This window comes from Sapajus apella, unplaced genomic scaffold (genome assembly GCF_009761245.1).
Source record: "Sapajus apella isolate SASKATOON/1434 unplaced genomic scaffold, GSC_monkey_1.0 scaffold29, whole genome shotgun sequence".
Classification (NCBI taxonomy): domain Eukaryota; kingdom Metazoa; phylum Chordata; class Mammalia; order Primates; family Cebidae; genus Sapajus; species Sapajus apella.
The window spans coordinates 14,438,529-14,454,653 of NW_022436969.1; the positions used below are offsets into that span (position 1 = coordinate 14,438,529).

At 45.8% G+C, this 16,125-nt stretch overlaps 1 protein-coding gene and 1 long non-coding RNA gene across 15 annotated transcripts in view; one reads left to right on the forward strand and one right to left on the reverse strand.

The window, feature by feature from the left end:
- The window catches only part of DLGAP1 (DLG associated protein 1), a 979,377-nt gene that overhangs the window by 124,671 nt on the left and 838,581 nt on the right, over positions 1-16,125 (reverse strand). The gene's annotated exons all lie outside the window — the stretch shown is intronic.
- Positions 1-16,125, forward strand: part of LOC116561586 — a 23,101-nt gene that overhangs the window by 3,341 nt on the left and 3,635 nt on the right. The window contains exon 2 of the long non-coding RNA XR_004273497.1: positions 1,559-1,560. This is a non-coding gene — a long non-coding RNA (uncharacterized LOC116561586). The remainder of the gene's footprint in view (positions 1-1,558; positions 1,561-16,125) is intronic.

A 16,125-nucleotide genomic window follows, 5' to 3' on the forward strand; every position in this document is an offset into this window, starting at 1 on the left:
AAAGTGCTGGGATTACAGGCTTGAGCCACCGCGCCCGGCCTCAATAGTACCTTTTTAATAAGATTTCCTCACTTCACTCCTAGTACTGCCAACCTTCCTTATTTTTACCCCATAGCATTTCATTATATTTTAAATACTACTTAATTATTTAGTATCACCTCCTGCCCCTCTCCTATTAGAATGCAAATTTCAAAGGGGCAGCAGTTTTGTCTATGTTTTTCTCCCCCACTGCTGTGTCTCCCAGTGCCTGGAACAATGCCTGGCACACAGTAGGTGCTCGATAAATATTTGTTGTTGCATGAGTCTTTTTGCTTTTATTTAAGAAAGTATTAACCAGGCCAAGCGCAGTGGCTCACACCTATAATCCCAGCACTTTGAGAGGCTGAGGTGAGAGGATCCCTTGGGTCCAAGAGTTTGAGACCAGCCTGGGAAACATGGTGAAACCCCATCTCTACAGAAAAATACAAAAATTAGCCTGGTGTGGTGGCATGCACCTGTATTTCCAGCTACTCCAGAGGCTGCAGTGGGAGGATTGCATGAGCCCAGGTGGAGCCTGCAGTGAGCCGTGTGCCACTTTACTCCAGCCTGGGCGGCAGAGGGAGACCCTGTCTCAAAAAAATGAAAATAAACAAACAGAAAATAAAAAAAAGAGGTGTGCTGTGATTTCCCTTTCCTTGAGTCTGGGAGGTTTGTGATGTGCTTGTAATTAAGACAGTTGGAAGGAAGTGACACTGCATGACCTCTGAGGCTAGATCAGAGCAGGTGGTATAACTTTCATCGGTCAGCACCTAAGCAGCCCCGTTGGCCTGAGGCTGCCAGGCTGTAAAAAAGGCCAAGTGAGTCCATGCGGAAGACCACCTGAAAAAGCCTTGAGACTACAGGAGATGCTCAGCTATCCCCACTTGCTCTAGCCCTCACCTGGAGAGCCTGCAAGCTCAAGATGAGCCAGATGGAACTACCCCTCTGACGCTCTCCCCAAATTCCTGACTCCCAGAGACTGAAAAGTGATGAGATGATTGCTTTGTTCTAAGACATTAAGTGTTGAGGGTGATTTGTTCCATAAACGAAGCAGAACAGCCGGGCACAGTGGCATGTGCCTGTAGTCTCAGCTACCCCTGAGACTGAGGTGGAAGGATTGATTGAGCCCAGGAGTTCAGGGCTGCAGTGCGCTATGCCGATTGGGTGTCCACACTAAGTTTGGCATCAATATGGTGACCTCTCGGGAGTGGGGGACCACCAGGTTGCCTAAGGAGGGGTGAACCGGCCCAGGTTGGAATTGGAGCAGGTCAAAACTCCCATGCTGATCAGTAGCAGGATCGCACCTGTGAAAGCCACTGCACTCCAGCCTGGGCAACATAGCAAGACCCCATCTCTAAAAAAGAAGAAAAAAAAAAAAGAAACAGAGCATTTTCCCAAAACTAGTGAGTGGCAGAGATGGGTTTCAAACCAAGGCAGACCTGAGCCCAATCACCTGATCTTTCTATTAAAAATAAATTTTAAAAAATGTTGCTAAAAAATGCTGAGAGGGACACAAGGTGAGTACATGCTGTTGGAAAAGTGGTGCTGACAGACTTCCTTCATGCAGGGTTGCCACAAACCCTCAATTTGTGAAAAACAGTATCTACTAGGCCTAATAAAATCTCACTTGCTGGGCATGGTGGCTCACGCCTGTAATCCCAGCACTTTGGGAGGCCTAGGTGGGTGGATCACCTGAGGTCAGGGGTTCAAGACCAGCCTGGGCAACATGGTGAAACCCCATCTTTATTAAAAATACAAAAAAATTTGCTGGGTGTGGTGGTGGGAGCCTGTTCTACTCAGGAGGTTGAGGCGGGAGAATTGCTTGAACCCGGGAGTTGGAGGTTGCAGTGAGCCGAGATTGCGCCATTGAACTCCAGCCTGGGTGACAAAAATGAACTCCGTCTCAAAAAAAGAAAAAAAAAAAAGAAAGAAAAACGCAATTAAATAATATACGCTTTTATTTAAACCTATGTTGGCTAGTGAGTTTGACCAGAGTCTAGCAAAGGTTTATCAAGAAAAAATGTCAGAGAATTCAGATCCTATAAGACAAAGACAGCCTGTCCCAGGAAGGACTTCACAACAGCAATTACTTTAACAAGTTACAATTCGCAGAGTATGGCCTTTAAGGGGCTTTGAAGAGAGAGGAGCCCATGAATCAAGACTAAGATAAGGCTATTTGGTTTGTTTCAACTTGCAGGCTGTTTGACTTCCGCATCAGAGCCATGCCTTGGGAATGAAATCATATCTATCAAACAGCCCTTTCAAAGAACATCCGACACAAACACTCGTTAGCTGCTCCTTGATTTCCTCTGTGTCCAGGGTGCGTATGGACGCGCGGGACTAGCTGTGTATGGCATCTGGGGGACTAGCTGTGAATTGCGCATCAAATAAATAACCTGCAGGGAGTTGGCACTGGTGACTGTGAGCCATAAATGCTGCTGTTTCCTTACACAGACTAAGCCTGCGCTTTTGGCAGCTTCTTTGACCTTTTCTGGCTTTTTCCCAACCTTAACCCAACATAGCTATGAAAAGGCAGCTCCGGGTTGTGGGGCACACTTTTAAAGTTAACAGCTTGGTCCCTCTCTCCAAGGCATCCGTCCTCAGCGGGCCTAGTCCACCTGTGACAGCAGGGAAGAATGGAGTGATCTTTCTTAATCTCCCAGGGTCTTAACCCAATGCTGTGGGCCACTTGTGTCCCCATACCCCAGCAAATGCATATGTTGAAGTCCTAACTCTCAGATTATAACTGTCTTGAGTGATAGCATCTTTAAAGAGATGATTAAGTTAAAATTGGGTCATAATCCAGTATGACTGGTGTCCTTCTAAGAAGAGAGACGGCAGGACCTATGTACACAGACCCAGTGAGGACAGAGAGGCCGGCCACCTGCCAGCCAAGGATAGAGGCCTCAGAAGAAGCCACCTTCTGATACTTGATCTTGGGCTTCCAGAACTGTCAGGAAATAAGCTCCGCTGTTTAAGGCACCCCATCTATGGTACTTTGTTATGGCAGCCCTAGCAGACTATCACACCCACAAACAGAATTCACAGCCCTGAGGCTGGGATTTCAGAAACGTTCCAAAGGTAATTGGCAGAAATCTCAACAGGCAAGGGTCTAGCCTTTTAGCGCACTTTCTTTATCTTTCCCAGGTGGCCTACAGACAGGATCGTAAGGCAGTGTTAGGGACAGGGAAAAGGCAGTGCTGACCTGCAGGTCTATTGAGGATACTCAGGTCTCTTGACTCAAAAGGGAAGGAACCAGGGTTCCAGTCCTAGAAAGTCCAGAAAGTAGCAGGGAGACTGGGTAGGTACCTGGGCATGGTCAAGAGGCCCATATTGATGCATGTCGCGAACCCCTTCCCCCTTCTCCCAGCTACCCTAGGCCTTCTTTCCCTGCTCCTCTTCCAGTCTCTTTGACTTTTCCCAGCAGCCTCACCTGTAACACTGCTTTATTACCAGGTAAGGCAAAAGAAGGGGAAAATTTGGCTTTACCTTCTGATTTAGCATCATGCAAGTCCTAATGCTCTTTCAGTTTTTTGTTTGTTTTGGTGGGTGATATGGAATGGAAGGATTTGCAGGAGTTATTTTTTTGAGATGGGGTCTTGCTATGTTGCCCTGGCTTAAGTGCAATGGCTACTCACAGACCCCATCATTCCACACTACAGCCTTGACCTCCTAGGCTCAAGCAATCCTCCCACCTCAGCCTCCTGAGTAGCTGGAACTACAGGTGCATGCCACCATGCCCTGCCACCTGCTGCAGTATAAGCCGCTGGCAGGATGGGTGGATGGTCCCTAAAGACGCCCATCTTTTAATCTTTGAAATCTGTGGCTATGCCACCTTCCAGGGAAAAAAAGGACTTGGCGGATGTTAGTAAGCATTTTAAAATGGAAAAGTTGTCTTGGATTACCTGAATGGGCCCAGTGTAATCATGAGATCCTTATAAGAGGGAGGCAGGAGGACCAGAGACAAAGACGATGATGTGATGATGGGGACAGAAGTGTGTGTGAGAGAGGAGAAGGGTTGAAGATGCACCCTGCTGCTGGCTTTGCAGGCAGAGGAAGGGGCTGCAAGCCAAGGAACACAGGCAGCCTCTAGAAGCCCAAAAAGGACACGGATTCCCCTCTATACCCTCCATAAGGAAAAGCAGCCCTGCTGACCCATTTCTGACTTCTGACCTCCAGAACAGTGAGATGATCTGTGCTGTGTAAAGCCACTCTGCTTGTGAGTATAACTGGTGACAGCAACAACAGGAAAGCATACAGGCTGCAAGATGAAAATCCTTGAGAACAACTGCCACCACATTTAATTATTATTATTATTATTATTTTGAAATGGAATTTCACTCTTGTCACCCAGGCTGGAGTACAATGGCACGATCTCAGCTCACTGCAACCTCTGCCTCCCAAGTTCAAGCAATTCTCCTGCCTCAGCCTCCCAATTAGCTGGGATTACAGATGCACACCACCACACCCAGCTAATTTTTGTATTTTTAGTAGAGATGGGGTTTCACTATGTTGGCCAGGCTGGTCTTGAACTCCTCAAAGTGCTGGGATTACAGGCGTGAGCCACCATGCCCAACCTGCTATCACATTTAAACAGGAAGTGATGTGTGACTAGATATACAAATTTCTGGAGCTTCAACCCTTCAAACAGTAGTTCCCAGAGAGTAGCCTCCTATCAGCAGTGTCAGCACCTGGGAACACGTGGGTCACATTCTCAGGCCCCATCCCAGGCCTCTTGGGCGAAAAACTCCGGGGGCAGGGCCAGCACCCTGTGTTTGAACAGGTCCTTCTGGTAATTCGGAGGCATGCTAAGGTTCACCTTAAATACAAGTGACCTGGGGCTGAGTTCAGTGGCTCGCACCTGTAATCCCAGCACTTTGGGAGTCCGCTAATAACAGCCATGATTATTATACCTGCCCTGACATTATCTTCTATTTCCAGGCTTCACATATGTAAGAGATCCTATACAAGAGTTCACCTACACAAGGGATTCAATCCATCTTAGGTTCTGCTAATGACCTCCCCTCCTGAGGTTCATCAAAATTGAAGCGGGGGCTGGGTGAGGTGGCTCATGCCTATAATCCCAGCACTCTGGGAGGCCGAGGTGGGTGGATCACCTGAGGTCGGGAGTTCAAGACCTGCCTGACCAATGTGGGGACCCCATCTCTACTAAAAATATAAAATTAGCCAGGTGTGGTGGTACATGCCTGTAATCCCAGCTACTCAGTAGGCTGAAGCAGGAGAATCCCTTGAACCCGGGAGTTGGACGTTGTGATGAGCCAAGATTGCGCCATTGTACTCCAGCCTGGGCAACAAAAGCAAAACTCCATCTCAAAAAAAAAAGCTGATGTGGGAAGATTGCTTGAGGTTAGGAGTTTGAGACCAGCCTGGGCAACATAGGGAGACCTGTCTGTTAAATCAAGTTTAGCCTAAAGTGGCCTCCTTACTTTTTTTTTTTCTTTTTCTCTTTTTTTTTAAAATATAGACGGGGTTTCACCATGTTGACCAGGATGGTCTCGATCTCCTGATCTCGTGATCCACCCGCCTCGGCCTCCCAAAGTGCTGGGATTACAGGTGTGAGCCACCGCGCCCAGCCCTACGTTATTTTTTGAGATGGACTTTTGCTCTTGTCACCCAGGCTGGAGTGACGTGGCACAATCTGGGCTCACTGCAGTCTCCACCTCCTGTGTTCAAGTGATTCTCCTGCCTCAGCCTCCCAAGTAGCTGCGATTACAGGTGCGCACCACCATGCCCAGCTGATTTTTTGTATTTTTAGTAGAGACGGGGTTTCACCATGTTGGTCAGGCTAGTCTTGAACTCCTGACCTCAGGTGATCCTCCCGCCTTAGCCTCCCAAAGTGCTGGGATTACAGGCGTGAGGCACCTTGCCCAGCCCCTCCTTACCTATTTTAAATTCAGCCTGAAGATTTCTCATAGTGAACTGTATACAACCTAAATGGAGTTGTAAACCAACTATAACCTACCTTTGTGCCAATCAGGGAGTTCTGGCCAATCAAAGGGGACCAACTGTTCAAAACGTGTTCAAATAAGGCAAATGCCAAGCTGTGGCCAATCCAGCTGTTTCTGTACCTCACTTCTGTTTTCTATTCGTTACTTTTCTTTCTTTTTTTTTTTTCTGAGACGGAGTCTCGCTCTCGTTGCCCAGGCTGGAGTGCAACAACGTAATCTTGGCTCACTGAAACCCACGACTTCTGAGTTCAAGGGATTCTCCTGCCTCAGCCTCTTTAGTAGCTGGGATTACAGGCATGCGCCACCATGCCCAGCCAATTTTTGTATTTTTAGTGAAGACAAGGTTTCTCCATGTTGGTCAGGTTGGCCTTGAACTCTCAACCTCAGGTGCTCCACCCGCCTTGGCCTCCCAAAGTGCTGGGATTACAGATGTGAACCACAGCGCCCTGCTACTTTTCTTTTTCTGTCTATAAATCATCCACCACGTGGCTGTACTGGAGTCTCTCTGAGCTACTCTGGCTTGGGAGTCTGCCCGATTCGCAAAGCATTCTTTGCTCAATTAAACTGTGTTAAGTTTAATTTGGCTAAGGTTTTTCTTTAAACATGTCTCTGCAAAAAATTAAAATAAAAAAATTAGCTGGGTATGGTGGCATGCCTGTAATCGCAGCTAGTAAGCAGGCTGTGGTGTAAGGATTGGTTGAGGCTACAGTGAGCTGTGATTACACCACTGCACTCCAGTCTGGGGGACAGAGTGAGACCCTGTCTCTACAAAATAAATATGTAAGTTAAAAGTGACCTGGGCTGGTCTTTGCCAACAGAGGGTACCTGTGGAGCCTCTGATGTGTGTATGGGTAGTGTATGTGTATGTTGGATGTGTGTGTTCCCACTGACTCTACAATTAAGCTGATTATTTCACGATTCATGCTTGGCTTGGGATCTGGGAATGATGGTCAAAGTTATTCTCTCAAAGACTGGCTCTGCCCCCGAGAATGTGGGAGGAGGGAGAGTCCAGAATTCGGCTTCACAGTGGCCGCAAGTGCACAGGCCCAGATCCAGGCTGACAGCCCTGCACTGCCACGCCAGAGTCCCAGGCTGGGGCAGGCAGAAGAGGGCTGTTTCCACTCATCTTTCCCCAGCTTCTTGCTTGCCTGAAGCAATTCTAACCTGACTAGTGGAAAGATACTCACTTTTGAAAACATGAGTGAGGTCAGCCCTTCCAGCCACAGCTTGGAATTTGAAATCACACATTCATTGATTTCTTTTTTTTTTTTTTTTTTTTTTTTTCCTGAGAGTCTCGCTCTGTTGCCCCTGTTGCCCAGGCTGGAGTGCAATGGCGCAATCTCAGCTCACTGCCACCTCCACCTCCCAGGTTCAAGTGATTCTTGTGCCTCAGCCTCCTGAGTAGCTGGGAGTATGCACCACCACGTCTGGCTAATTTTTATACTTTTAGTAGAGAAGGGGTTTCATCATGTTGGCCAGGCTGTTCTTGAACTCCTGGCCTCAAATGTTCCGCCTGCCTCTGCCTCCCAAAGTGCTGGGATTACAGGCGTGAGCCACCAGCCTGGCCTGATTTCAGTGCTGGAATGGCTTCCTGTCTGGGCTGCCTCTGTGGGTCCCCATGTCCTCATTGATAAAATGGGATGCTAAATGCATTGCTTTAAGAGAGGTGTTGAGAGGATCACATGAGATAATCTAGGAAAAAGTCTTAGATCAGGGCCGAGAACAAAGTAAATGCTTAATACTATTGTTATCAATGTAATTAATTGTAGTTAATGATATAAGTCACAATTAATAGCTATGATTATTTCCACGAGCCCCGACATTATCTTTGATTTCCAGGCTTTGCCAGTGTAAGAGGTCCTAGACACAAATTCACCTACACAAGGGATTCAGTCCATCTTACGTTCTGCTACTGACAGCTCTTCCTGAAGTTCTTCAAGGCTGTGTGAAAAGGAAAAGCCCGCCGGGCGCAGTGGCTCAGACCTGTCATCCCAGCACTTTGGGAGGCTGAGGCGGGTGGATCACCTGAGATCAGGAGTTCAAGACCAGCCTGACCAACATGTCTCTACTAAAAATACAAAAATTAACCGGCCCGGTGGCATGCGCCTGTAATCCCAGCTACTCGAGAGGCTGAGGCAGGAGAATCGCTTGAACCCAGGAGGCGGAGGTTTTGGTGAGCTGAGATCGCCCCACTGCACCCCAGCCAGGGTGGCAGAGCGAGACTCCATCTCAAAAACAAAAAAAAAAAAAAAAGGAAAGGAAAGCTCCCTAGAAAATGCTTTTCCCATTGCTTCCCTGCTAATCGGCCTTCTCACAGCAGGGCAGCCTCCAGCCTTAGGATGTGCCCGGTCCGGTGCGGATGCCCGTTTCCCCTCCTGCCTGCATTCCTCTGACCTGTTCAGTGGGATCTGGTACTTTTCCTCCCTCCTCCTCATGCTGGCCTTCCACAGCTGCCGCCACATTCCACCCTCCAGCAGCGGAAGGAAGGCACATTTAGGCCATTTCTGGGTGAGTGACAGCATTTGAGATGAGATTAATCAAATGCCAGTGTTAGGGGAAAGCAGCTTTTCCCTGAGTCACCTCTGCTCCACCTTTCTCATGACACAGAGCATGAGCCTGTCTAACGGCTGGTCTGTGCAGTCCGAGTGTGTCAGCCTCTGGCCGGGAGACAACGGGCGTCTGTGACCTGGGCGTGACCGTCTGTGCACACAGGTCTGGTACTGCTGCTGGGCGAGGCTGTGTGCCACTGCCCCAGGGTCCGTTGACTGTGCCGCTGAGCACAGGCAGGGATCTGTGCCTGTTGCCACGGGCCTCTGTCCCCGATGAGGTATTCTTCCAGCTCACCCACTGATGTTGCAGGCTTTTCCTCACCTACCACATGACGACTGAATGAAAGCATTCCAGGAAACCCACAGGGCTGGGCAGGCCTCTGGAATTTCAAAACGCACAGCCTGGCCCTGCTGGCGGCTCATTTCTGTTGTGTCGTTTTCTCTGAACTAGAGGAGTAGTTTTGCAGCAAACTTATCACCCACATCCCACAAACGTTAAACGTTTCCCCTTCTTAGAAAGGAAAAGCCTACTTACTTTTTGCTGTTGGAAGAGTTTAATTTTTAAGATTCAAGACATCCCCAAAAGTCATGATAAAGAACGGAGAAAACAGACTGAGAATACCCATCCCCTTTTAAATTCAAATTTATTTTGTTTATTCTGCTTAACTTGCTTAACTACAGGGAAGATTTGATCATACCACATCTGAGTTGGGCCATATGCGCCCAAGGGGAATCTCAGGAGCAAATGAATCTAAACTCCAAGAAATAGACCACTAAGACCCACCCATGTAGTCCTCACTGAATGCCCCTCCTGCCTCTCATAAGAACCAAAAATAATGGCCTACAACAGATGCTCTCAGAAGCAAAGTCTACCTACCACACACAGAATATGCAGAAGGGGAAAACCAAGCCACAGGTCCCTAAACTCACGGAGCCTGTCCTCCACCCCTGCCAAGTATAAGAAATGATTTCTACCAACCCACTTCTCTAAGGAGATGGTCCCTGGTTCCCCTCTCCCGAGCAGACTTCACAGCCCCCTTCATAGAAATGAAGCCCTCGTCATTATATGCCTAGTGATGTTATGACTGCCAAATTCTGTGACTATTTGGAAAGTTTTATTAGGTATGGACACATTCCAACTATTTGCTTTAGTGGCCAAGATCTCTGTGCAGCTGCAAAGGCAGTTTCTGTCCTCCCACCCTGTGTGAGGTTGTGTGTGTATATGTGGGGTCTGGGAAGGTAACGCGGGGAAGGAGAGACCTCCTTAGGTGAATCACCTTACAGGGATTCCTGTTCGTGTGGAGCTGCTTCCTGTTCGTGTGAAGTTCTTCAAGAGGCACCGCTCACACAATGCCCCAAACAGAAAGTAATTGTAGGCAAAATTAGCAAATTATCTTCTAGGAGATTAGATGTTGGACAACTTGAAGCATTCACAATAGAAAACAGCTTGTTTTAAGGCAGTGAAACGCAAAGCATGCCTTTTTTTGGGGTTTCCTTTGTGAATATGTTATAATCTAAGAAGGGTAATTAGACCTTTATGATTGCAATCCAAATGAGAGGCAATTAGGCTTATTTTTCTTAGAGATTAGTACATCATGTTAGTTCAGAAAGCCTTTGTTAAAAAAAAAAGAGGAAATCATAAATATCAATTTCATCTTAACACAATGCAACTATCACTCTTCTCAACCAGAGTTCTTCATTTTTGACATGTCACAAATTCCTTGAACTATCAATGTTGAACTGACCTCCCCTGACCCAGGGAGTTCAATAATTTTTTCAAAGGATATAATCAAATCTCTGTTCATGCATGCCTACAGATATTCATTTTCCAAAAGCATAAATTAATTCTGAGAAACAAAGTAGATTTGTGGTTGTCTAGTTTTGAGGGAGATGAAAATGTGGCTGGGAGCCATGACTCACATCTGTAATCCCAGCAGCATTTTTGGAGGCTGAGGTGGGAGGATTGCTTGAGCCCAGGAATTCAAGACCAGCCTGGGCAACATAGGGAGACCCTATCTCTACAAAATAAAAAAATTAGCCCAGCGTGGTGGCGCATGCCTGTGGTCCCAGCTACTTGGGGGACTGAGGTGGGAGGATCACTTTTGCCTGAGGTTGAGGCTATGATGAGGAGTAATCATGCCAGTGCGCTCCAGCCTGGGCTAGAGCGAGACCCTGTCTCAAAGAAACCAAAAAATAAAAAAAGGACAGGCACGATGGCTCGCACCTGTAATCCTAGCATTTTGGGAGGCTGAGGTGGGAGGATTGCTTGAGCCCAGGAATTCAAGACAAGCCTGGTAAACATGGAGAAACCCAGTCTCTATTAAAAAAATACAAAAATTAGCTGGGCATGGTGGTGGGTGTCTGTAGTCCCAGCTACTCAGGAGGCTGAGGTGGGAGGATCACTTGAGCCTGGGAGGTCAAGGCTTCAGTGATTGGAGATCACGCCACTGCACACTACCCTACTGGGTGACAGGGCAAGACCCTGACTTAAAAAAAAAAAAAAAAAAAAAGGAAAAGAAAAGAAGTCTGGGCACAGTGGCTATAATCCCAGTAATTTGGGAGGCTAAAGTGGGGAGATCACTTGAGGTCAGGAGTTTGAGACCAGGCTGGCCAACATGGAAAAACCCTCTCTACTAAAAAATACAAAAATTAGCTTGGTGGTTCATGCCTGTAATCCCAGCTACTTGGGAGGCTGCGGCAGGAAAATCATCTGAACCTGTGAGGCAGAGGTTGCAGTGAGCCAAGATCGCACCACTGCACTCCAGCCTGGGCAACAGAGCAAGACTCTGTCTCAAAAGAAAAGAAAAGATATTTGAAGCAAGACTGTAGTGATGGTTATACAACTCTGTGAGCACATTAAAAAATGCTGAATTGTACACTTTAAATAGGTAAATTTTATGATATATGAATCATTCTTGAATAAAGTCATTTACAATTTAACTCTGAAAGAATTACATGGTCTCATGAAAGTAGCACTAATTTATTAGTGTTAGTAATTTTTTTTTTTTTTTTTTTTTTTTTGGGCGGGGTTTTACTCTTGTTTCCCCGGCTAGAGTGCAATGGCGCGATCTCGGCTCACCGCAACCTCCGCCTCCTGGGTTCAGGCAATTCTCCTGCCTCAGCCTCCTGAGTAGCTGGGATTACAGGCATGCACCACCATGCCCAGCTAATTTTTTGTATTTTTTTTTAGTAGAGACGGGGTTTCACCATGTTGACCAAGATGGTCTCGATCTCTTGACCTCGTGATCCACCCGCCTTGGCCTCCCAAAGTGCTGGGATTACAGGCTTGAGCCACTGCGCCCGGCCAGTAATTTTTTTTTAAATTAGAGATGAGGGCTCACTATGTTGCCCAGGCTGATCTTGAACTCCTGAGCTTAAGTGATCCTCCTGCCTCAGCCTCCCAAGTGCTAGGATTATAGGAGTGAGCCACCACACCTGGCCTGGCGCTATTAACTTTTTTCAATTGTTTCTGGTATGTGATTACTAACACAATGCTCTTGAGAAGAACAGACTGGAGAAATTTTTAGGCTTCTGAACTCAGGGAAGGCACGGACTGAGTCCAGGCATGCAAATGCAGTCAGTGACTTTGTTCAGTTCAATGCGTTGCCAGTTTCCTTGGCTTTTCACCCCCAAGTACAGATCCATGAGGTAGGGGAATGTTATGCATATATGCTTGCTTTCTTATCCCCCATCTTTACTCTCCTTCTCCCACATTCTACAGTCCTACACGCTATCCAGATGTTTTTCCAACAGGTGGGCATATCAGAATCTTGAGGAGGAAGAAAGTGAAGAGCAGGTAGTTTTTGTAATTTGAAAAACATACAGTAGTTTGTCTTGTAATATAATATTTTGTTGAGGGGTGTTCCTTCTTCTGCTATGTATCTATTTTTTGGAGATGGGGTCTTGCTGCAGTGTAGTAACGTGATCATATCTCACTGCAACCTCAAACTCCTAAGCTCAAGTGATCCTCCCACTTTAATCTCCCAAGTATCTGGGATTGCCCATCTAATCTCTCTGACATATATATATTTAGATGGAGTCTCACTCTGTTGCCCAGGGTGGAGTGCAATGATGCGATCTTGGCTTACTGCAACCTCCACCTCCTGGGTTTCAGTGACTCTCCTGCTACAGACTCCCAAGTAGCTAGGATTACAGGTATGTACCACACTTGGCTAATTTTTGTATTTTTAGTAGAGACGGGTTTCACCATGTTGGCCAGGCTGGTCTCGAACTCCTTACCTCAAGTGATCTGCCCACCTTGGCCTCCCAAAGTGCTGGGATTACAGGCGTGAGCTACCAGCCTTCTGCTATATTCTTTTTTTCTTTTTTTTGAGACAGAGTCTTGCTCTGTTGCTCAGGCTGGAGTGCTGTGGCATGATCTTGGGTCACTGCAAACTCTGCCTCCAGGGTTCAAGTGATTCTCCTGTCTCAGCCTCCTGAGTAGCTGAGATTACAGGCATGTGCCACCATGCTTAGCTGATTTTTGTGTTTTTAGTAGAGATGAGGTTTCAACATGTCGGCCAGGCTGGTCTTACACTCCTGACTTCAAGTGATCCACTTGCCTCAGCCTCCCAAAGTGCTGGGATTACAGGCACGAGCCACCGTGCCCAGCCTATTCTTAAACAATAATTACAAAATGAACATCCTGAAACCACCATGTAGGCCAAACTATAGAATGCTGTCACACGCCGAGCCTGCAGGTCACATTCCCTCTGCATCTTTTCCCTGTTATAAACCTCTCCTACCCCAGAAGTAACCACTCTGCTGATGTTGGTCATTATTTCTTACCTTTACTACTTCTGCATGCATTCCTAAACAATATAGCTTAATTATGCCTGGTTTTGAACTTTAAATTAAAGGAAGCATACTACATATATGTATTCTTGTGTTTTGCTTCTTTTACTTAATGTTGTGGGTTGATCCACCTATATTGTTAGTACATATGACTTGTCAATTTCCATTGCTATATGAAAATACCATTTCACTGCATGGAAATAAACAATAAAAATATGGCAGGGCGAGGTGGCTCACACTTGTAATCCCAGAACTTTAGGAGCCTGGGAGGGCGGATGACTTGAGGTCAGGAGTTCGAGACCAGCCGGCCAACGTAGTGAAACCCCATCTCTACTAAAAATATAAAAATCAGCTAGGCGTGGTGGTGGACACCTATAATCCCAGCTACTCGGGAGGCTGAGACAGGAGAATCGCTTGAACCCACGAGTCGAAGATTGCAGTGAGCCAAGATCATGCCACTGCACTGTAGCCTGGGCAACAATGATTAAAACTGCGTCTCAAACAACAACAAAAAGAATAAAAATACATTTTACTATAGATGAATATTTAGGGCATTTTGGTATTTGAACAATGACACCATGAACATTCCTGTCCTGTATTTGGCACACAAGTAAAAGACTTTTCTAGGAAATGTTTGGGTTGTTTGCTATGAGTTTCTTCATAATGTCAAATAATTTTTTTAAAAAGTGTATATACATTAAAAAGTCCCAATATACACTCCCATAACAGTAGATGAGAATTCCTATTGCTGCACATCTTTGCCAACATTGGATATTGTTACAGCTTATAATTTTTTTGTTTTTTCAGATGGAGTTTTGCTCTTCTTGCCCAGGCTGGAGTGAAATGGCACGACGATCTTGGCTCACTGCAACCTCCACCTCCCAGATCCAAGCAGTTCTCCTGCCTCATCCTCCCGAGTAGCTGGGATTACAGGCATGCGCCACCATGCCCTGCTAATTTTGTATTTTTAGTAGAGACAGGGTTTCTCCACGTTGGTTAGGCTAGTCTCAAACTCCTGACCTCAGGTGATCCATTCGCCTTGGCCTCCCAAAGTGCTGGAATTATAGGCGTGGGCCACCATACCCCGCCACACTTTATAATATTTTGTGTCCAGGAACAGTGGTTCACACCTAAAATCCCAGCACTTCGGAGGTCAAGACAGTAGTTTAAGACTGGCCTGGGCAGCATAGCAAGACCCCATCTCTAAAAAAAAAAATAGCTGGGTACTTCACATTTTCATATACTTTTTCTTATTTCATCTCCTATATGTTTTTGATAAATACAAGTTGCAAGTAGGTTATTTATTGATTTTATATCTAGCAAACTTGCTAAAATTTTGAGCAAATTTTAATAATTTATCTGTAGATTCCTCAGGATTTATGGGTACGCAATTATATCATCTGTTAAGAATGTCAATTTTCTTTTGTGTTTTTTTTTTTTTTGAGACAGAGTCTCACTCTGTCTCCCAGGCTGGAGTACAGTGGTGAGATCTTGGCTCACTGCAACCTCTACCTCCTGGGTTTAAGCAGATTCTCCTGTCTCAACCTCCTGAGTAGCTGGGATTACAGATGCCCACCACCATGCTGGCTAAATTTTGGTATTTTTAGTAGAGACCAGGCTGGTCTTGAACTCCTGACTCTAGGTGATCCACCCACCTCGGCCTCCCAAAGTTCTGGTATTATAGGCTGGAGTCACCACATCCAGCCTAATTCTTATAATCCAATGTTTTAATCCTTGGTGGGTCTTTTCTCTTATTATTTATGATGCCTTATTTCCTTGTATGCTTGGTTATTTTTGACATTGAGAAGATTACTTTCCTTGGGAGCTTATTTCGGAAAGTTATTTGTGGCCTAGAAAAATTGTCTTTGTTTTCTGTAGAGGATTATCATTTGAAAATATATCATTTATGGCTTGAAGCTTTTTGAACCATTCAGGTGATGTAAATTTGGGCTGAGGTTTGAATGAGAGCTCATGGTTACAGCTTCTCACAATAGACAATCCTCAATTTTAGTACCAAGACAATTTTTGTTTTTGTGTTTTGAGTTGAGGTGGGGAGTGGATCCTATGGCGATGACTACCTTCTGATTCATTCTTACCTGTGGGCATAATCTTTTTGGGGTGCCAGGTTTATGGGATAGAATTTTTCTATTAGGCTATGCCTTTGGCAAGTTTTGGGCTTTAAAGTCTGCTTCTGCGTACTCTAGGAGACCTTCAAAGCTGACTATCAACCTGAATAGATAGGGAGAGGAGAGCTTTGATGCTTCCCTTAAGGGAATTTATCGGAATTAAGAGTGGAAGGTGGTGATTTCTGTCAGGGGTAATTATGTATATATATGTATAGTATATAAAAGCATAGCTTGGATTTTTTTAAAAGTAGAGAAACACCATTCTGTAATTGTATTAAATCCTGTTTTCTAAAATTTCACTGAAATTACAATTCTATAAATTCTGTAATAAAGTTCTTTTATATTTTGTGATTCCTTAGATAATGTGCTGAAAACTATAGATACTTTTCTCCAGAGATAATTCACATATGCACACATATACTTTCAGATGGTTTAAGAGATCCTCTAAAGTACATTCATGGAGTCAGTGTAAGAATCTAAGCTCTAAAGGGCCGAGCATGGTGGCTCACGCCTGTAATCTCAGCACTTTGGGAGGCCGAGGCGGGTGGATCACCTGAGGTTGGGAGTTCGAGACCAGCCTGACCAACATGGAGAAATGCTGTCTCTACTAAAAATACAAAATTAGCCAGGCGTGGTGGCACATGTCTGTACTCCCAGCTACTTGGGAGG